Below are 21,909 nucleotides of genomic sequence, written 5' to 3' on the forward strand. Positions count from 1 at the left end.
TGAGCTGAGAAATCTCTCCACTTCAGATATAAAGAGCACAAAAAGCAAATCTCAGCTATATTTCTTAAGCAAAGCCCCTTGCACATCAACTCAAGTTCTTAAACTTCAAAGATTAAATACAAACCAAATCCATTGTTGTCGAGTCGATTCCAACTCATAGTGACCCTATAGGGCAGAGTAAATCTTTACAGAAGCAGACTGTCACATCTTTCTCCCACGAGCAACTGGAGGGCTCAAACCGCTGACCTTTCGGTTAGCAGCTGAGGGCTTACCCATGTGCCACCAGGGTTCCTAAAGATTAAATAATCATCCTTAAAAGCTATTTAAAGGAGAGAGAGAGACAGAGAAGGAAAGAAGAACATGATCATTTTCAAAACAGAACGTTCAAAAAACACCAACCCCATTGCCATCGAGTCAGTTCAGACCCTACAGGACAGAGTAGAACTGCCCCATAGGGTTTCCAAGGAGCAGCTGTTGGATTTGAACTGCCGACCTTCTGGTTAGCAGCTGAGCTCTTAACCACTAGGCCACCAGGGTTTCCAAGAAAAGGCTGTTGTTGTTGGGTGCTGTCAAGTTGGCTCCGACTTATAGCAACCCTATAGGACAGGGCAGAACTGCCCGTAGGGTTTCCAAGGAGTGGCTGGTGGATTTGAACTGCCAAGCTCTGAATCACTATGCCACCAGGGCTCCAAGAACAGATTAGGCTCATATATTTTACAGCAAATTATTTAGGTATAGACTTAATTAATTTGCTCTTTGGGGATTGTAAACACTTTATAAGTGATATTTGAGACTTTTTGAGAGTTGTCCTTAGGAGTCATTCTGTGATTTTTCAACCTACAGGTGAAAGTCTTTTGTCAGTTTAGGTTTTACTTTGTTTTTCTTTCACTATTTCTTCTCTCCTGCTATTAAACTGTCTGTAACGTGAGTACGTAGACCATGTCTTATCTCTATTTATTCTCTCCTGGCACACAGGGGTGGATTATCCAATAGGCAAGGTAAGCACTGTGCTTACCTTGCTTACCAGATCATCTGTAGTGAACCAGTTCACATTTTTTCACCACATCAAAGATTCTGCTTCTAGATATGGCCGGCATCTGTCTCTCTCCCAACACCATAGCACCTTCCTACAAAGTCGCTTTTTAAATTTATAATTCCTGATGAGGTGGATGACCTAGTAAGCAAGGTAAGCACGAGCTTACTTACTAATCTGTAGTGAACAATTTTTGATGTGGTGAAACCCATGTGAAATTGTTCAAAATAGATGATCTGGTAAGCAAGCATCACCATATTGCTTACCTTGTTTATTGGATAAACCACCCCTGCTGGCACATAATAAAGCTCAATAAATGTTTGCTGTATGAGTGAATAAATAAACAAAATAAAATAATAACAGAAACAAAATGGAAAACTAGAATAAAACTGCATTTAATAAAAATAAAGTTGATTGTGTTTTTGAAGACTGACAAAACCAAGAAACTACTTGTAGAACTTATTAACAAAATAAGAAATGAACAAAGACATGCAAACATTTGGGGGAAATATTAGAAAGCACTACCTATGCTATACACAAATGGTTTAGATAAGCTAAGTAAGATGGGTGACCTCGGAGGACATGTTAAAAATGGATCTTTGTAGAATCCGCCTGGTGAGTCCTTCAATTTTCCAGGGGGGTACACTCCTGTGTAGTTGAGGTCAGCCTCATTGAATGTTGTCTCCGGAGATTTCCATATCTACCCCTTGATATGTAAGCGCATTCTTTACCTATCAAGGGATTTTCCTAGACCAGTTCCTTGGGCACAGTGGGAGACTCACCTTTCATGTAGGGTCTTAAAAGGAAAAGAATCTAAGACTCATTCAGGAAAATAAAAATAGGATTCTCACCAGTGAAACACCCTGGCAGCCTTCAGGACCTGAGGGGTTAATGTTGTTGTTTCTTGGATATGCTTGAAAACATAAAACAATCCAACTCACTAAACCACAGTCACTGAAAAACCACACAGTGCCGATGACCAAGAACAAGAGATGAGTAAAATACAGTTCCCACCTCAGGAAAGGGTCAGCCCCTAAGCTGCTCTCTGCCTGGTGGAGAGAGGTGCCTGCAAGATGGCCAGTGTACCTGGCTCATTTATTCTGTGGTTTCCACGAATTACTTCTATCTTCAGCCACCCATACACTGATCAACTTCAGGAAACTGAAGTGGTTCAATGCCTTTACCCTCAAAAGCTAAGAACCAAAACTAAAACATCAAAGCAAAAATTTTAAGTAAATCTACACCTGCTAAAGAAATGTCGAAAGTGAATTTTTTTTAATCTACAGAAAAAAAAAAATCACATAGAACGGTGTATTGTTTTATCAGCGAATTCTTTCAAACTCTGAAAAAAATTAATAGACAATATACCTCAACAGAGAAAATGATAGCAAGCTACTAAGTTCTTTTAATGATGCAAAGAGAGGTTTGAATTTACAATCTGACAAAGACTACACTAAAAAAGGAACAGATCAATCTTACTCATGAAACACAAAATTTCTAAATTAAGATCCAAGTTAGAAAATGTTAATAATTCTTGAACTGGAGGGATAGATACTTGGGGTTCCATTTTACGATTTTATTTTTCTGTACATTTAAAATTACTGTACAATTAAAATACAGCAGAAATATATTACAAGGATTCTATAACATAATCAAGTTGGATTTATCCTAAGAAAGTAAGAAAAGTTCAAGTAAAACTATTATTTCATCTCATCAATAGAAAAAAATAACAGTGAAGTAGATGACCATATCATAAATGCTGAAACATCATTTATACTATGTAATCTAATCATATCATTTGATAAAAAACTTAAATGTAGAAATACCAGGTGATTTAACATTATTTGAGAAAGAAAAATAGAAGCAATCCACTTAAAAGAGAAAATATTGCAATAATCATCACGACATTAAACTGGCTGACCAGGGCAAAGCAACATGAAAGAGAAATGTGAGACATAAATACAGCAAAAGAAGAGCTTAAACTACCAGTGCCTGTCAAAGGCATCAATACACATGAGAGACTGAATTATTGAAGATAATAATCTGAACAAAATTGTTCAGTTGTGAAGACTTTAGTCTTCCAACAAGTATTAGAAAGAGCTTTATACATAAAAGAGGATTGGATTTGATCTGTAACGCCCTAAGGTAACAATTTATCTAAGTTCAAGATAAATTCTGAATCAATGCAAGGAATTTTTCCTTTACATTTTCTTAAGGAAATTAAAAACATACATAAAAGTAGGCAGAATAGTATCAGAATCTCCATGTAACCATTACTAAGCTTTAACAGTTATCCACATTTTGCTTATCTTGTAAAGAATTTTTCATAATTAGAGCTATCAAATCTGCATTGAACTGCCCTGGTGAAGAAAGAACTTTTCATCACCGAGGTATATAAGAATAGAAAAGATATAAACAGGTCAGGGATCTTGCAGTGGGCAGTCAAGATTGAATGGGGCTAGATACAAATGTGTCAAGCCTGAGCTGCTATGATTTAGGTGTGAGATGAATTCAAATTGTGAGCTTTTCTGGGCCAGATCATAAATAACTTGAAGACTTTTTTGTCTCAATCATCTTTGTATCTCCAGCTAACATAAAATACACATTTAATAAATCCAGTAAGTGTTTGTTAAATGAGTAAATGATACATGAATGAATGGAACACAAAATGGGGCATAAAACTTCTTGGGTGGAACTTCTACAAGTCAGTAATAAACAGTTAAAGAAATAATAAAACATAAACTTTCCTACCATGCTTAATGTCCAATACACACAAGGTCCAAAGATATAAACCAACTGTTGACACAAGAAAAAATAAAACAAGAAAACAAAATGCATAGTAAATAACCAGTCTTTTGAATAATGAGAGAAATTACCAAACTAGCATTTTCTCAAACTATCATAAATAAAAATGTTAAAACATCTTGACCCTTCTCCCTTGACACCTGTGACATCTGTCTCCTTGTTTTCCTCCAGCCTCTCGGGCTACACCTACTTAGCCTCTGTCTTAGTTTCTTAGTGCTGCTGTAACAGAAATACCACAAGTGGGTGACTTTAATCAACAGAAATTAATTTTCTCAATTTAGGAGGCCAAACATCTGAATTCAGGGCACCTGCTCTAGCAGAAGGCTTCTTCTCTCTTTCTGCTCTGGGGGAAGGTCCTTGTCTCCTTCCAGCTTCTATCCCTTGGTTCCTTGGCAATCTTCATGTGGTGTGATATCTATCTCTACCCATCTGTGCTTCCTGCTTCTGTGCCTAATCTGCTCCTTTTATATCTGAAAAGTGATTGGCTTAAAACACACCAAATACTGATATGGCCTCATGAACAAAACAAAGAAAACTCTACTCCCAGATGGGATTACATCCACAGGTATAGGAGTTAGGAGTTTGGGGGAACACAATTCAATCCATAACAACCTCCCTTGTGAACTCTTACTGTCATCCTCTAATTCTAGGGTTTGGTTCTCAGCTCTCTTCTCATTTAAATAAATGGTCGCTATTATTTCTAAACCAGTGGTTCCCAAACTTTGCTGCACATTAGAATCGGCTGGGAAGCTTTTTAAAAATCCCAGGTCACACCCCAGACCAATTAAATCAGAATGTTTGAGAGTAGGAGCCTGACATTGGTAGTTTTTAAAGACCCTCAAATGATTATGAGACCCACTGTTCCAAACATTCCCCATAGGCAATTTCATTTATTCCCACAGTTTCAGATGTTTTGAGAACCTATTGCTTCGTTAGTATCTCTACCAAGATGTCCTATAAGCATGTGAGCTGACTATATTTGAAACAGAATTCACCATCTTTCCCTGCTCTACTCCTCAAATTCCCTCCTCCAAAAAGGAATATCTTTCAGAAGGAGTCTACCATTTAACTTCTAACTGCACAAGTTAAAAATGTGGGAGTCACTTCCTTGAACACAGGAAGCTCTTTTCCACCAGTGTAGCTGGAGTGCAAAGACTGATGGCAAGAGGCTGAGAAAAAAGAGGGAGGCAGAGGCTGGATAGTGCAGGGCTTTACAGGCCGGAGGTCCTCTGCACACAGTGTCTACTGCCTCAAAGGCCTTTCCTCCTCATCTCCTCTTGGTGAACTCCTACACATCCTTCAATACCCACTTAAATGTTACCTTCTCTGGGTCTCCCTCTGGCAGAATTCAAACTCCCTTCTCTGATATATGTGTTACGGCATGTCTCATAATGCTGGAACTGATCCGTTTATGTGTCTCCTCTCTTCTATACGTGGCAATAAATTATTGGGAAGAATGTGGAGGGGAAAAAAAAATGGGAAGTCATCCTTGACTCCTTCACCGTTTCATGTCCCACTTTGAGCCAGTCACCACGTCCTGTTGATTTTGCTTCCAATTATCTTAATCTCTTGCCTCTTCTCCTTTCTTAGTATTACTGCCATAGTTCAAACTTTGATTCTGTCTGAAATACTATAATAACCTCCTAGCCAGTCTCCTTGTTTTCAGTTTTAGGCTCCATTCACCATATGGCTGCCAAAATAATATAACTCTAATCATATCATTTTATTCTCAAAATCTTTCATGGCTCTCCTTTACCTCCGGGATGAAGTCTGAGCTCAAGAATTATAATAATATTAACAAGACAACATTAACAATACTACCAGTATGTGCCAGGCACTGGGTTAAACACTTTACATGTTATTACCGTATTTAATACATTTAACAATCCTAGTTTATAAAAAAGGAAAGTGAGGAACAAAGAAGTTAAGTCATTTGGCCAAGAGAACACAGGAAGAAGTGGAATAAATGCAATTCAAAGTCAGATTAGCTTGTTTGTCTCTGGAGCCTGGATTCAACTATTCTATTCCACTGATTCCCTTTTTTTGGGTGGAGTTAAAGTCCTTTGGATCTGGCCCCTGCCCATCTGTAGGTCTGATTTCCCTCACACTTTACACTCCCACAAAATGGAATCACCCATTGTTCCCCAAACAGGCCATTATTTCTCACACCCTCACGCGTCTGTAGATGCTGTTTCTTCTACCTAGTCCACACTCCCTGCATGTCAACCCATCAAATTCCTACTCACACTTCAATGAGCAGGACACAGTAGTAAACTGGACTAGCACAGAACACTTCCCTCTCCTGCCTGTTTTCTCATCCATAAAAACAATCTAATGACCCCTGCTCAGCTATGTTCCAGGACTGGTTTAAGCCCTACATTCCATTACAATTGTGACAATGCTTTGAAAACAATAAAGTTTGATGCACGTGTGCCCAAGAGAAACCTCTTTTTCTTAGGTAGTATGAGCTCAGTTATATGACTCATGCTAAATTTGCTTAAGGCAAAAGTTTGAAGTACGAGAAGCTTATCTCTGCCATAAAAAGGAATGAACCCCTGATATACATGGATGAACCTTGATAACATTATACTAAATATACTGAAAGAAGCCAGACACAAAAGGCCATATGTTGTTGTCTTACTTTCTTAGTGCTGCCATAACAGAAATACCACACGTAGGTGGCTTTAACTAACAAAAATGCATTTTCTCACAGTTTAGGAGGCTAGAAATCCGAATCTCCACTCTGAGGGAAAATCCTTGTTTCAGCTCCCCTAGCTGGAGTTCTGGGTCTGCCTCTGTAGTTCAGACAGTGTGGGTTTTCCTCCTGTGTCTGCTTTCTTCTGTGGCTAATCTGTTCTTTTATATTTCAAAAGCGATTGGTTTCAGACACACAGTATCCTGGTATGGTCTCATTAACATAACAAAGAAAACCCTACTCCCAAGTGGGATTACATCCACAGGTATAAACCCATTGCCCTGGAGTGGATTCTGACTCATAGTGACCCTACAGGACAGAACAGAACTGTTCCATAGGGTTTCCAAGGCTGTAATCAAAGCAGATTGCCACACCTTTCTCCTGAGGAGTGGCTGGCGGGTTCAAACAGCCAACCTTTCAGTTAGCAGCTGAGTGCTTAACCACTGCACCACCAGGGCTCCTTTCCATGGGTATACCAAAACAAACAAAAAACCCATTGCCATCAAGTCGATTCCAACTCATAGTGACCCTACAGGACAGAAAAGAACTGCCCAACAGGGTTTCCAAGGCTATCAATCTTTATGGAGCCCTGGTGGCACAGTGGTTTAAGAGCTCAGCTGCTAACCAAAAGGTCAGCAATTCGAATCCACTGGCCACTCCTTGGAAACCTTAGGGGCAGTTCTACTCTGTCCTATAGGGTCACTATGAGTTGGAATCAACTCGACGGCAATGGGTTTGATTTCTTAAAAATCTTTAGGGAAGCAGACTGCCACATCTTTCTCCCATGGAGCAGTTGGTGGGTTTGAACTTCCAACCTTTTGGTTAGCAGCTGAGTGCTTTAACCACTGTGCAACCCAGGGCTCCTTTTCCACAGGTACAGGGGTTAGGATTTACAACACATATTTTGGGGGATACAATTCAATCCATAACAATTGTATTATTTCATTTGTATGAAATGTCCAGAATAGGTAAATCCACAGAGATAGAAAATTTATTAGTGGCTGCCAGGGCTGTGGAGAAGTGGTAATAGAAAGTGACTGTTAAAGAGGAAGGAATTTCTTTTTTGGGGTGATGAAAATGTTCTAGAATTAGATTGTGTAGATGGTTGCACAACCATGTGAAATACAAAAACTCCTGAACTGTGTACTTTAAAGGGGTGAATTTTATTAATTATATTCCAATTAAAAAAAAAGAGAGGTTTATCTGTAGCACCCAGCTTCACTCTTCTGGTGGTAAGTAATACCCAAACTCCTGTAAGGAACCTGTTTTTCTCATATCCTTCTCCCGTTTTTTCTTAGTAAAACCTAGAACAGTGGTTCCCTAATAGCACTGGAAGCACCTGGAGGGCTGGTTAAAACAGATTGCTGGGCTCCCAGAGTTTCTGATTCAGTAGTCTAGGATGGAGCCCAAGAATTTACATTTCTAATAAATTCCCAGATGATGCTCAACTGCTAATCTTAATCCTAGGACTATACTTTCAGAACCATTGCTCTATAAAAAAACCTAGGAAATGGTGAAAAGAGCACTGAACTAGAAGTCAGGAGACCTGCATTCTACTGGCTTTGCCACTAATTAAGCCTAGAATTGCACAAGTCGCCAAAATTCTGGTTACCTCTTTTACCTTAACACTGAATTTCTCTAAAGTATTTTTCTAGTTCTAAAATTGTATTATCTCATTACTTCCCTACTTAAGTTCTCCAGGGCTCCCCGTCCCTAAAATCCAACCTCTTTAAGGATTTCCAACTCAATCTTCCACCACTTCCCCAAAAGACTGCTCTCCTGGCGAAAACGGGAAAGTAGGGAAATTAACATTTTTACCTATGGCATTTCATTTACTCTTCATGACAATCCCACATGGTGGGAATCCATAATTCCATTTTGAGGACAAAGAAACTAAAGCTTGGAGAGGTTAAAGAACTTGCTCAAAGTGGCTGAGGGAGATTTTCTGAGAGGTCTGTGTGACCCCAAGGCCCTATCCTTCTCCCATCAAGTATTTCTCTGTTCCAATGCTTCTTGGTCCCTCAAAACAGCCCTAGACAGCCCCTCTTTGTGTCTTTGTTCCCAATCTCTTCACTCTCTGGAACCTTTTCAATTCCTACATAACCTTTAAAACTTAGCTCAAGAGTTCCACAATATCTAGGATGGGTTCCCTGCTCATGGTCTACCACGTCCCTGCCAGTTTCCCAATCGCAGTCTTGCTGTCTAGTGTCTCCCTTCCCCATCCAGCCCGTGACCTCCTCTATGCCATTGTCTTGTGTTTTCTAACTTTGCATGGATTTAGGCCTTGTTTAATGTTCCTTAGATTATAAACTCCTTGAAGGTAGGAGAAAGGTATCTTGTTTCTTTACAATCCCTGCAGGGCCTAGCAGAATGCCGTGAGCTCAATCAATGTTTGTTGAATTAATAATGGCAGGTTATGAAGACTGAAATGCTATGGTAAGATCGAACCACCAGAATAATAAGCAGCTTTAATTCTTGAATATTCTAAGCCAAAAGAAAATGTTATTGGCAAATATTTTAGGGAAGCTCATGTTTACATTTCTAATGTCAATCATTTGCTGCTGCCTTGGTTCATTGCAGTGATTACAGCTCAGGGAGAGATTATGGGCAAAAGTCTCACATCTGCATGAATTTCCTGAAAAGAATTCAGATTAAGATGATGCTTTATCAGAAAAATGACAGTTCTGACAAAAGGAAAGGGGACTTACCTATTATACCATAATAGGATAATACAATGCAATTGCAACCAGGACCCCATGAAGAAATTTCAAATCTCTCTTCCCTACTCAGTTAAGTGTTTCATTGCAACACAGGTCCTGAAATTTTGACTTCATAAGTCATTTTACCCGTGGCCATAAACAGAGTCAAGAAAAAGCTAAATGAAATAGTTTTATTTTCATTTCTTATTTTGGAATAGCACCACACATCATCCCTGTTCCTCCTCCATCTTCCCTTCTCTCTTTTAGCCTCTCTCTCCAACAGAAACCTCTTTTTTTTTTTTTTTAATAGAGAAATGCCTGAGAGGAGATTTATTATGTTGTTGTTGTTATTGTTGTTAGGTGCCATCGAGTCAGTTCTGACTCATAGCGACCCTATGTACAACAGAACAGAACACTGCCTGGTCCTGTGCCATCCTCACAGTTGTTGTTATGCTTGAGCCCATTGTTGCTGCAACTGTGTCAATCCATCTTGTTGAGGGCCTTCCTCTTTTTCACTGGCCCTCTACTTTACCAAGCATGATGTCCTTCCCTAGGGACTGATCTCTCCTGATACCAAGATTTATCACGGACCAAAGAAAAACCAGTGGCTCACAGCTGGTTCACTAAGCCCCTCGGTCATGTAAAAGAGCTCTGGCCACCAGCACCTTCTGCCATCTCATCTTGCACTAAGCAGAAAGAAGAAGCAGGAGGTGGCTCATGGGAAAGCACCCTGGATCACCGTCATTCCAGGGTAGCATTTCCCAAATGACAGTTGACCCTAAACTGCCCTAATGACCTCTGTCATGTCAGCAAACTGCCAGACCACCACATCTGTAGCACATACAGTCTGCATAAAAAGAATTCTATGGTATGGTACTTATTACTTTAGCTTCATCCTAGGTATTAAAATTCATGAAATCATAGGTTTGATCATACTAGATATGGTTTTCCCCCCAGTATACATTAAAATAAATATACGACTATTAAAACAGAAAACATTCATTCACACACCACCTAAAGTCATCTCGGAGCCCACACGGTACACAGACAAGCCTTTGGGAAACAATGGCTCAGGCCATCCTCATGCCACTCAGATTTCACATCTGCATAACAAGATTAGACATCTCGTAGAAAGGGCTGAGCCTCTTATCTAGCTCCATACAGATGGCCTTTGCATGGCCCTCTGAGAGCTACAGGGCAGCAGCAGGAACAGTCAGCACTAATGGGGCACAGGATGTGTCTTTTTCCTGCTAGTGATCTGAGGGTACATGGACCCAGGCCACACCAAGTAGAAAGCTGGAAGTTGGTCATGCCCCCTATCAGATGCACCGTGAGCCCCGGAAAGGATGTGGGAAAGGGCTGACGCTAACAGTGATGCTAACTCTGATGTTAACAGTGATGCTACCTGGAAGGCCTCACCTCATCACAGCTGTACTTGCCAGGGCCCCTTAAGTAGCCTCAAAGATGGATGGCAAAGTGTCACTGCTGAGACAGCTGCAGTTGCTGAACCCCTTGTCTCCACCCTGGTGCAGGGACAGAGCACAGCACAAGGAGACAGAAGACCTTCAATCAAGTTGCTGCTCTGCTACCAGCTACACACATGACTCAAGTTATGTCCCTCCCTTCTCTGAGTCTTAATTTCCCTACCTGTAAAGTTAAAAGGTTAGGCAAGGATTATCTCAAAGGCCTTTCAAAACCTAAATTTCTCAGTCTCTTCAAACAAACTATAGTTCCCTAAATGCCTTATGGCCACTAGTCTTCTCCTCAGTTTTGTACAGTGTCCTATTACCTGAACTGTCACCCTGTGCAAATGATCCTGTGCCAACATCTGTAGGGAACAGGGAGATGAATCAGATACAATTTCTGATCTCCAGGAGCTCCAACACACAGTGCACAGCAAGGCCATGAGAGAGGGTGGGACAAAAGTAAATCACCTCCCAGAGGCTGTGGGTGACACTGAGATAAGCAAGATATGGTTCTTATCCTCAAGTTGTCTGTAATTCACCAGGGAAGTCAGAGATAGAAACACCCAATTATAATTCAGAGCAGAATGGAAGAAGTGATTTGCTAGAGGCATGAGCAAAAGGTTGCAAGGTTTTTGCATCATCCTCTGTAGATTTCAAAGCACTCTCATGGCGTGGATAGTCTCATTTGGTGGTCACATCCTGATTTCCCTCCTTCCATGCTTTAATGGTACACTGCTGGGCTCAAAGCCCTTCCCTAGTGACTTCTCATGTCAAGAGCACAAGTCTTGACACCACCTGGGTTCCAACCCCAGCACTCACTAACCATGTGCTAACCAGGTGTCGTTGGACAAGTATGTACCTGAGCCTCCCTAAGCCTATACTATCAGCTTGAAATGGGGCTGACCTCACCTATCTCCTAATAAATTAGATAATATATACAAGGTACTAACAGAATGCATGACATAAAAAAATATTCAATAATGATAGTTGTTATAATTAATTCCAGGTTATCCTCTTGTCTATATTACTACTTAACTGTTTTATCTATGTCTCTTTTGTCTTCCTAACATAATTCCTAGATTACTCACAGTCCTGACTATTGGGCAGTGAACTGCTGAATGCATGAATCAATCAACTGGAAACTGGAATGAGAGAGAGAGAAAAGGCACTGACAACTCCCAGTTTTCTGGTTCATGTGACTGGGGGATAGCTGTTCCTTTAACCAAGAGAGGAAACACTGAGACAAGGGCATGTTTGAGAGGAAAGATGAAGAGTCTGGTTGGGAATAGCTGAATTTGAAGTACCTGGGGGATATCCATGGAACTATTCAGTAGATGACTGGAGCTAAAAGTAAAACCTGGACAGTCAAGAGATTGAAACCATGAGAGTGAATGATAATCCTGGGAGAAGCTGAATATCAAAATCACTGGAAGGGGGAAGGTTTTTAAATACCACCAATGCCCAGGCTCCACCACCATCAGACATGCTGATTTTGTCTGAGGTGGGGCCAAGCAGGGTTTGTTAAAGAAGCCCTTTGTAATTGTAACATGGAGCTACGGTTGAGCACCACTGGGGCTGAGTGAGCAGAGCTGAGGAAAGAATGAACAAGCTGTGGGTAGCACCATCCTTTCAGGGGCTGAACAAGAAAGGGAGCCATGAAGGAAAACAGAGAAGGAATGGTCAGAGAGGCCTGAGGGCAACCAGAGAAGCCTGGGGAGAACAAAGGTTCAAAAAGACATATGTAAATATTTTGGCAATTCCTCAATAAGTTAAACATAGAATTACCACACCAAAACCAAACCCATTGCCATCGTGGACTCTATAGGACAGAGTAGAACTGCACCATAGGGTTTCCAAGGCTGTGAATCTTTATGGAAACAGACTGCCACATCTTCCTCCTGCGGAGTGGCTGGTGGGTTCAAACCGAAGACCTTCAGTTAGCAGCCGAGTGCTTTAACCACTATGCCACCAGGACTCCTTAGAATTACCATACCAGCCAGCAATTCCACTCTTAGGTATATACCCACAAAGAACTGAAAACAGGTGCTCAAACAAAAACTTGTACACAATGTTCATAGCAGTGTTATTCACAATAGTCAAAAGGTAGAAACAACCCAAATGTCTAGCAGTTGATTAACAGATAAACAAATTGTGGTCTATCCATACAATGGAACATTATCAGCTATAAAAAGAAATGAAGTACTGACACATCCTACAACATGGATGAACCTTGAAACTATAATGCTAAGTAAAAGAAGCCAGACACAAAAGGCCACATATTGTATGATTCCATTTACATGAAATATCCAGAATAAGAAAATCTACAGAGATTACTGGTTTCCAAGGGTTGGGGGTTGGGGGTGGGGGTGGGGGATAGGGAGTGACCATTTGATGGGTATAGGGTTTCTTTTTGGGGTAATGAAAATTCTGGAACTAGATAGTGGTGATGGTTGTACAACACTGTGACTATACTTAATGTCACTGAATTCTACAAAAAAGGAGTGTGTAACCAACTCTGCCAAATATAGCGAAGACAGCCAAAAGATCCATCATGAAAAGGGTTCACAGGCTCACAGGCTTAGCAATTAGAAGCTTCATGAGAACACATTCTCCTTGGTGCTGCCTGCTACTACACAGCCATGCAAAGAACCCAGGGGCTGGACTAGAAGCCCATTAGGACCTTTCCAGCTCTGAGATTGTGAGATTCTGAGGTCTTTAGTGTCCTCTTGCCATTCAGTGTGAAGTACTTTTCCTCTCCATAGACTTGTTGGTTATTATAAATGTCCTGAATCTGTTAAGAAAAATTCTCTTGACAACCATCTGGGCCTAATTCAACAAAATTGTAGAGTGTGAACTCAAAGGCTAGATTTGTTTTTTTACTATCAAATGAGTCATCAAATGTCATTACACACCAACTAATTTCCAAGAGACTCTGGGCATGTTTGATACAACAAGCACCAAAAACAAAACCCACGTCAACTACAATGCTAGGGAAATTCAGACCAAGAACTCCCAGAGCTGCCCACGTGACGCAGCTCACCATTCTCGTGGACTGAGATTGTGTCTGGTGAAGGAAGGCAGGATTCCAAACATATAATGCTAAAAAACAGTAACAATCCAAACAGCAGCACAAGAAACCAGGAGTGGCTTCCAGAGCTAGGCCCAAGGCACGCTTCTCAGAGCTCTTGTCCCATGACCTATGATATTAGGCTCTTTCCTGGCTAGATCTTGAGGTCTTATCTGAAGTTCTCACCATTCTAATAGACCTGGCACTGGCCATGGACATGTGGACTCCCAGCCACTGCATTTTCCAAGCCTAGCCCTACCTCTGAAGGTTCTGAAGCCATCTCAAGTCAAGGGATTTGGTCCAAAAGTCAATGCAATCTGGTCAACTCATATCAAGCTCCCTCTTTCCATTAGGTCCTGTGCTGGGTTGGTAGAGAGGACTGAGGTGAACCACACATGCCTCAGGCCTTTGGAGAGTTCATTGTCTCATGGAGAGAATAAGACACACAGACAAATAGGCTTAACCAATATAAGGCAGTGTGTGGGGCCCATAAGAATGAGATGTCTAAAATGCTCCAGGAAGTCTAGGAAACAGCTCCTGCCTGCTGGCGGGGCAGTGTGTGCCTTGCTCATCCCTGTGTGGGGCTTGGGAACAGCTGATCGTTGACAGACGCCAAGAATGCCAGGTGCTGTCTGCCAATCAGGACCCTGTGCAAGGGTTCAGGTCAAACGGGCCACTCTGGCTGTCTTAATTAAGCCTTAATTAAGCATTCTGCCCGGAAATCTCTTCTGCCTCCTGTAGAACTGCCCAGTTTACAGCAAACAACTCAAGGAACAGGGTCAGCTATTAGGAAATGGCAGCCATTAAGAACGACGCCAACAGCTGTGAATGACTGCCAATTCAATTCAGAGATCATTGAAAACCACAGGGCCTAGAAACCCAGAAATAAGGCCCTAATTAAGCATTCTGCCCTCTGTCCCTCACCTCAGTATAGTATCCAGTTTGGGTCACCCCACTTTAAAAGGACATAGAGACTGTCATGGCTGGGAGTTTTGCCTAAGGAAAGAATCCAAAAAAAGGAAAAGGCTATACAAAATGCTCACTGAGGCACTATCCCTAAAGACAAAAGACAAAACAACTGAAAACAGGAGAATGGTTAAGTAAGTGACAGCACATCTTTTTTTGTGAATCCGTAAAAATACTAACCAGAAGCCATATAACATTCAAGAAAAATCATTTGATTTAACATAAACCATAGGTTATAAAGTCATATCTAGGCTCTGGGTACAATTTGTGTAAAAGTGATGCTGGGGCAGAGACAGGCAAGGAACAGAAAACAGCAAGTTTGAGCTGATGGTGCTCAATTTAGGTGGTACATTATTTTTCATTTTTATTTGAATTCTCATTATTATTGTTTGTGCAGCAACGATACTTCTCTTAAGGATCAGAGAGAGACAATCTCTCAGAAGACAATCAAAGCTTTGAGGGATGAAGCCAAGGTTCCCTGGGGAGTGGCAATGTGGCAGGCAAATGCACACCAGCCTAAGCATCAACAGGGGCACACCTCATTTTACCCAGGAACTGTCCCCTGTGTGACCTTCAGCAAGTCCCTTCTCCTTCCCGTACCTCCATTTCTACTTCGAGATCTAGGGGGATTCAAAGGCTTCTGCCACCTCCAATTCCATGATTCTGACTGGTGGAGGAGAGGTCAGAAGTCTAACCTATTCTCATGTGACAGCCAGTAACCAGCCTGCACTGGGCATACCTGTGGCACAGATGTCATGAGCACCATTTAAACTAACTACTCATCCCACTTCTGAGGTCCAGAATCCAGGCATCTATCTCAGAGTCTTTGTACCCTCCACTCAAATCCAACCACTCTCCAACTCCTGTTAATGTGACCTCCTCAACATCTCTCAAGTTTCCACTTCTTTCTATCCCCAATGCCATCACACATGTTCAGGCTAGCATGATCTCTTACGTAGATCACTGCAGCAACTGGTCTTACTTCCTCCCGTCTTGCTCTTCCCCAATCCATTCCCCACACCACAAAGTAATATTTTTCTAAGATGTAAATCTGATCATGTCACTCCCCTGCATAAAAGTCTATGATGTATTGGGTGTTTTTCTTAGCTAATGAAAAAGCTTTGAAACTAGACAGAGGTGGTGTTTACACTAAATGCCACTGAATTGTACATTTTAAAATGGTTGCTTGCATGTTACATGAATTTTACCTCACTTTTTAAAAAATCTCTATAATGTCACCCCATCTTTTAGTGTAATTTATTACGGTCCTTACTGTGAACTCTGGAGCCAGACCTCCTTGGTTCATAACCCAGTTCTACTACTTACTACATCTGGGACTGTGAGCAGGTAACTTAACCGCCTGGTGCCTGTTTCCCCACTGGTAAAATGTGGGTAACAACAGTACCTGCCTCATAAGGTTATTGTGAGGACTGATGAGTTAATGCATGTAAAATACTTAGGACCCACCAACTGCCATCGAGTCGATTCCGGCTCATAGTGACCCCATAGGGCTTCCAAGGCTGTAAATTTCTACAGCAGCAGACTGCCATGTGTTTCTCCTGCGGAGCAGCTGGTGGTTTCGAACCAGTCAGCAGTCAATCACTTTAACCACTGTGTCATCAGGCCTTCTTAAAGTGCTTAGAACAGTGCCTGACATGTAAGAACTCAATAAATGGCAGCTGCTGTTATCATTATTCATAGGCCTTCAAGGCTCTACCAGCTGAGGCCCCACTCACCTCTCCTGCCTCTGCTTTCCTCTATCTCACCACTCATCACCTCTCAGAGAGTTCCAGCCCTGCTGAACCTCCTTCAGTTTCGCTCTTACCACTGAGCCTGTGAACATGCCATTTCATTGCCAGGTACACTCTTACAGCTCCTTGTTGCCTGGCTTCCCCAATTGACTTTTTAGAGGTGCTTTATTGAGATATAATTCATACAACATACAATATACACATTTAAAGTATACAAGTCAGTGGTTTTTAGTGTATTCACAGACCTGTGCAACCATCCCTACAATCCATTTTAAAACATTTCATCATCCCTTCCTCTCCCTGTCCCGTGCAAAAAAAAAGCCCCGTACCCATTATCAGTACCTCTCCATTTTCCTCCAAATCTCCCAGCCTTTAGGTTAGGTTAGGTGACATCAAGTTGGTTCCAACTCATAGCGACCTTAATGTATAACAGAACGAAATGTTGCCCGGTCCTGTGCCATCCTCACTAATCTACCCCAATTGACTTTTAGGCCTCTGTTTTCATCCCACTTGTTAAATTCTCTCTGACTTCCAATTCTGGGTCAGGTGCTCCCATGGTGTTCAGTACTCTCCCTCTCTTGGAACTATGTTTGACTATTTACTTGTATATATCCCCTGCTAAAATACAAACTCCATGAGGGCAGGGCTGTGGGTTCTCTGATTCACCATGATTCTTCAGTGCTTAAGAGATGTTCACTAAACACTGGTTGAAAGACTGAAACTAATGGTACTAACTAGTCAAAACCTAGGCTCTATAAAAACAGCCCTACTGAAATAAATCAACAGTATCAGAGTCGTCTCTATATTACAAATACCAAAAGTAACAGTATATTTGAAAATTCGTGACATTCAAATTCCTACAACTATTCTCATTTAAACCGCCAACTGGAATAAGGCAGATCCTTGTAAAATGAGTGTGATTCAGCTGCTTTAACAAAGTAAGTCTGAGAGTAAGAGTGAAAACAGCTGCGGAGGCTGGGTAGGAAGAAGCAAGAAAGATCCACATTTTAAGTGTTCAATACTTATAGGTTTTACATGACCTGGAATTACTAGGTCATTACTAAGTAAAATGAATACAAGTAGTTTTTGTTTAAAATAAAGTGCAAAAAAGGAAGGAAAGGAGGGCGGAGGGAGAAAGAAAGAAAGGAAGGGAGAATGGAAGGAAGGAAGGAGGAAAAGAGGGAAGGAGGGAGGGAGGAAGGAAGGAAGGAAAGGTGAGTTTCTTCATTCTGGAAATTTCCTATAAAGCCATTTCTGTTAAGCAAATTCTATTTTCATGCAGACTCCCATTATAAAATTAAAGCTGGGTTCCTCCAGACTATAATCTGTGCCTTAGGTGCTTGTATCAAAATCCAATGACCTAATAAGAAAAGCAATTACCTCTTAACAAAACATGAAGACAATTTTTCAATACATCAACATATGCTGCAAAGTAATTACAAAATAAAAACAACAAAAGCCTACCCCACACACACTTCAATCTACTTCATACACTGATGGCAAATAAATCTTACTAAAGAAAGCACAGCTCTGGTCATGCCTCTCCCTTATTCAGATCTCTTCAATGGCTCCCCATTGCCTTCAGGATAAAGAACAAACTCCTAAGCGGGTGCTTAAAGATCCTCCTCTCCTTTTGGCTCTGACCTACTTGTCTAGTCTCATTTCCTTCTAATCACCTTCAAATAACCCCTGAGACAAATTGCACTGAGTGCCTGCTATGGCTTTATCTTTTTCCACCTCTCTCTAGAATGTTCTTTACCCACCCCGAGCCCCCCATGTCAAAATTCTACCTCTTTTTAAGCCTCACTCAAATGCTACCACCTCCATGAAGTCTTCCATGATGCTTTCCTCCATAACACATGACCTCTACAGCCTCTAGGCTTCTACAGTTTTTTCTAGAGATGATTCTCATGTATTTATCACTGGTTGGCTTGTATTGTAGTTGTTTCTGAGCAGGTTCTCTACTTCCAAATAAACTATAAACTCAAATTCCCCCCTCATATTTAACATATGTCATGCAAATGTTGGTGGCGGTCACCTTCCAACTGATTCCTACTCATGGCAACCCCACGTGTACAGAGAAGAACTGCTCCATAGGGTTTTTAAGGCTGTGGCAGGAATAAAAATATCAGTGGGTAAATAATGAAAGTAAACAGGGGATTTAAGTTGAAACTTGGAATATTAAAGAGATTTGCAGATAGATAAAATTTTCCAACCACTTAGGTATGTTCCCTAAGTTTCAAGACATGCTACCTCTCTAAGGGCAGTGATAAATTAGACTGCTTCTAACTTATTGTACTGTGGTTTTTTTTTTAAATCATTTATTTGTTATTTTATTCTCTCATTCAATAAATATTTATTTAGTACCTTCTGCCATGCAAACTCTACAGAGTAAACCAGGGAATTATGGACAAAGGAGTCAGGAGACTTGTGTTCAAGTCCTGATTCTGCCACTGTTGCCCTCTCAGGACACCTGCTGCACCATCTGAAACATAGAGACGCTCAACCTGAAAATCTCCAGTCTCGGGGCTTACATCCTATAATCCCACAATTCTGAAAGCCAGTTGGCAATTTAATTCCAATGGTATTTAATAATTATCTCATTTATATATAAAATGATTAATGATACTGCAATCTGAAAGCACAAAACAAATGTGAGTTTTGAGAAGAACCCATGACAAACAAATTGCAATGATGAAGACCAAATTTTACTTCAACAGGTTTCACAAATCTTAAGTGCTCAAAAACAAATACACCATGGAAAAAGATTTAAAAATATATACTGAGAAGACATCACAATAGGAAAAAAAAAAAGGCTCCCTTTCTGAGAACAGTCTAGAGAAACCAGGACATAGCGAATGAAAAGACATCAACTCACCAGTCGAGCAGAGCTGAAGGGACTCCTCCAAGGAAAAAAGTTGGCCCCACTTCCTCAGCAGCCCCGTGCTGGCACCTCCCCTCCATACCAGGACACTGCTCCTGGGCCTCCCAGCACACAGCTATTTTTAAAGATAAAAAGCCACATTCCCAAGATTGCAGCCACAAGAATGTGCATATCAAATGACCTTCCCATAGCACGTCAATAAGCCCAAGTAAAACTGAACGCTGTGCCATGCGGGCAAAGTTGAATGGTCCCTCTGTGGCCCAGGCCCCGCTCCACACAGGGCCATGGTCCTCCTTATCTGCTGGATGCGGGACACTGCAGCTTCATATCTCAACATGAATCTGGCTTCTCTCCTTTCAGCACGACAGTCCCAGAAGTCCTCCAGATGCCTTTCTCACCCTCAAGATCTCAGCCATTTAAACCAGCTGAGAGAGGAAACTCTAGAGGCCCTTGATTGGCAAACTGATTTCCTCTACGCCAAGTGCAACACAGAAGATGACCTTGAAGGTCTCAAGATGCATCCATTTTATGGGTGTATTCTGAACTACAGCAATACCTTGTCTCCTGCTGGTATTGCCCAGTCATTTTTGGTTAGTTAGTAACAACAGCATTAGCTCGCTAAGCCTCACAGCATCTCAGGGAGATAGGTCACCACCAAGCACATTATCCCCCCTTAACAGATGGGGAAATGACGCCACAGGAAGATTAAATAACCTGCCCAGGCTCACACAGCCTGCCGCAGGTGGAGCACAAGAGATCTCAGCCCTTGTGCCAGCTCCTGAATGGAAAATGCTGTGAAGAAAGCCCTCTGCAGTTCTAGGATCCCAAGCAGTGTGGATGGTTTGCGTGGCAAAGATTGAAAAAGAAATAAACACAGAGGTAATCTTAAAATTACTTCAATTTTCTTTCTTTTCCTGTGTCTCCCCAGAATGTCATGAGAGAAGGATGATTTTAATACAAATGTATTAAATGAAAGATGGTGTGGGCACTGATGTAACAAGATGGCAGAACAGTCCTGCAGGCAGCAAGGGGCCTCAGTGAATAAGACCAAAAGGGGGTCAAGCTGAGTGGGGTCCTATCAGTGACCTCGGTGCTCTGCACCCCACAGGACTCTGCATAAACTGGTGACCTCTGGCCTGAAATTATGTCCATTTCCTTTCTTTCTACAAGTGCCTACACATTTAAAAACACAAAGATGAACTGGAACCATCCCCACAGTTAAGAAGCTTGAAATACTATCAAGGAATATACACAGACCACTAAAATACAAATTAAAAATAGTAAGGGCCAAAGCAGAGGGGCTGGTAGAAAGCCTGGGAGTTTGATGGTAAGGGATCACATCCACATGTGGATATACTGGGGTGAGCTATCAGGGGAGGCTTTGTGGAAGAGTTACTGGGCATGAAGGATGGGACAGTGAGACCTGCAGAGGTGGTGAGAAGGGCACTGCAGGCAGTGGCTGGGGCAAGGCATAGAAAGTGTATAGATGGGAGATGGCACAGGGCTACCCTGAAGACCAAAGGTTCAGCTCAGAATGAAGGGTGTGTGGGACAAAGAGTATACAAAGTAGGGTTGAGGGATTCAGGATGAGCACGGCAGGTAGAAGCCACATCACCAAAAGCCTTAAGTGTGAAACTAAGGAGGTTAAATTTTACTCCTATTCAGAAGTGTTCAACACTGTGCCTTGCTCACAGTAGGCACTCAATAAATGTTGGGGCAAACTGCAAGAAGACAGTATAATCTGTGGGTAAAGCAGGACAACCATGAAAGGAGACACCAAAAAAGTCACCTCTATTTTCTTTTATCAACTGGTATCTAGTCAGAACATCTCCTAAATTTACTTTACTATCCAAAATACCTGCTACATTTTGCCCAAAATGGAGACCATAACACTTGCCATCAGCTTCTCACCCAAGAACACTGAAAACTAACGAGAAGGTAATGTCTGCAAAATGCTCAAAGCTCTTTGGAAATGTGTGGCAAAGGCATCACTTTAATTAATATTTAAAGAGATTCTACCCAGCTCTGATCTCTTTTTCTGCAGACTAATGTTACGTACACAGGATAGCGTGATGCCAGATTGGCCCCTAAATAAACCTTTCCAAAAGCGCCCAACACAGGTACACTCTCCCGAGTCCCTTACATGTGGCTGATGGCACTCATGATCACACCAGTGCAGGGGTGGTTTCTAACTTGGGAATCCAAAGTTACCAAAGGGTATGAGGAAAAATACATCAGGTAGAAGAGCAAAATAGATTCCAAAAAGTGGTATTCCTTAGCACCCCATTTTTAAGCATGAGAGAGAGTCCAGTGAAGACTTCAAGGGGAATCATTTTAGCAAAACCCACATCCTAAGCCAGTTAACATTTTTAGGTCTAACACAGTACCCAAGAAAGGAAGAAATAAGAATAGCTTCCTCGGCTCAATTACAAATGGAGTGGAAAAAATAATTTCAAAAGTTCAAGGGGAAAAAAAATCAATCCATTTCCTTTCCCCAAAGGTTTCACTTCTATAAATATACTCACACAAATGGACTCAAGACC

The 21,909-nt window shown here is 41.4% G+C and overlaps 1 protein-coding gene across 1 annotated transcript in view; it reads right to left on the reverse strand.

The window, feature by feature from the left end:
- The window catches only part of FRMPD1 (FERM and PDZ domain containing 1), an 81,552-nt gene extending 61,551 nt beyond the window's left edge, over positions 1–20,001 (reverse strand). Inside the window, exon 1 of the mRNA XM_004372249.2 lies at positions 19,361–20,001. The gene's annotated coding sequence lies outside the window, so the exon portion shown is untranslated. The remainder of the gene's footprint in view (positions 1–19,360) is intronic.
- Between the last annotated feature and the right edge of the window lie 1,908 nt (positions 20,002–21,909).

The sequence above is a fragment of the Trichechus manatus genome, unplaced genomic scaffold, assembly GCF_000243295.1.
Source record: "Trichechus manatus latirostris isolate Lorelei unplaced genomic scaffold, TriManLat1.0 scaffold00016, whole genome shotgun sequence".
NCBI lineage: Eukaryota > Metazoa > Chordata > Mammalia > Sirenia > Trichechidae > Trichechus > Trichechus manatus.